At 29.7% G+C, this 963-nt stretch overlaps 1 protein-coding gene across 2 annotated transcripts in view; it reads left to right on the forward strand.

The window, feature by feature from the left end:
• LOC106684781 (uncharacterized) overlaps nt 1–963 on the forward strand; it is a 67,279-nt gene that overhangs the window by 39,888 nt on the left and 26,428 nt on the right. The window contains exon 2 of one of the 2 annotated variants that reach the window (XM_067051317.1): nt 130–287. The exons of the other annotated variant lie outside the window; for it this stretch is intronic. The gene's annotated coding sequence lies outside the window, so the exon portion shown is untranslated. The remainder of the gene's footprint in view (nt 1–129; nt 288–963) is intronic. 2 annotated transcript variants of the gene reach the window in all.

The following is a 963-nucleotide window of genomic DNA, read 5'->3' on the forward strand; positions in this document are numbered from 1 at the left end:
AGGAAATGAAATCTAGGTCAAGCAAAAAAAAAGGGAGCTGTGAGAGAAACTTTTTTTTCGTGCGTGGCTTACTCTTCAGCAGTAAATGAAATTATTATTCTATAATAAATAAAATCATAAACATTGCAGAAAGCCGACCTGGTTATTGGAGTAGGCCGACCCAGTTTCACTCGACAGCCTATTGGCGTGCCGTGCTACAATAAGCTCTTCTTGAGCTAGCTGCATCATTGATTGTCGCACACCAGTCCTTCTTGAGACATGAACCTTCTCTCATCAACTTAGTCTATGTAAGAAATCCTTTATGATATCCTAAATACATTTTTATTACACATAGATTTTAAATTCAGTTCACAATCGTATCAATAAAATTATCGAGCGACCCATAATGAACTGTTTATTGTTTATCTTAGATTCAAAATGAGAAGATCATCTTCTCATATTCAGCAAATAATGTAATCAAAAAGAAATTCAACAATTATGTATTTGAACCCGAAAGAACAGGTCATGTCTATTTTTCAGAAATATAAGATTTCTTTTATTTTCTATAAAACTTACATAAATTTAAAAGTTGAAAATTAATCAGTATTTATACATAATAAAAAGTTTTAAAAAAGTTAAACCTAATCTTTCACCTTGCCAAGTAACCATAATATTGTATATACTCTTTAGCGACTGGTTATAATCATATAAACATTTTTATTAATTCATTTCAACAAAACAATCCTTTTCAATTGTATAATTACTATACCTACTACATCATAACTGTTAATACATTATATAAAATATTACTATAGCTACATATATTAATAATGTAGCGTGGGAGTAAGAAGTTCAGCTACAATCCACCAGAGCGCAGCACCTCGAGCCTCACCAAAGCTCTCAAATTTATATATTATTTTCTTTTATAAAAATATATTATCATTATGATCAGAAAAAAACCAGAGAAGATAAAAATTGTAAACA

The sequence above is a fragment of the Halyomorpha halys genome, unplaced genomic scaffold, assembly GCF_000696795.3.
Source record: "Halyomorpha halys isolate HHAL.00 unplaced genomic scaffold, Hhal_1.1 Scaffold615.1, whole genome shotgun sequence".
NCBI lineage: Eukaryota > Metazoa > Arthropoda > Insecta > Hemiptera > Pentatomidae > Halyomorpha > Halyomorpha halys.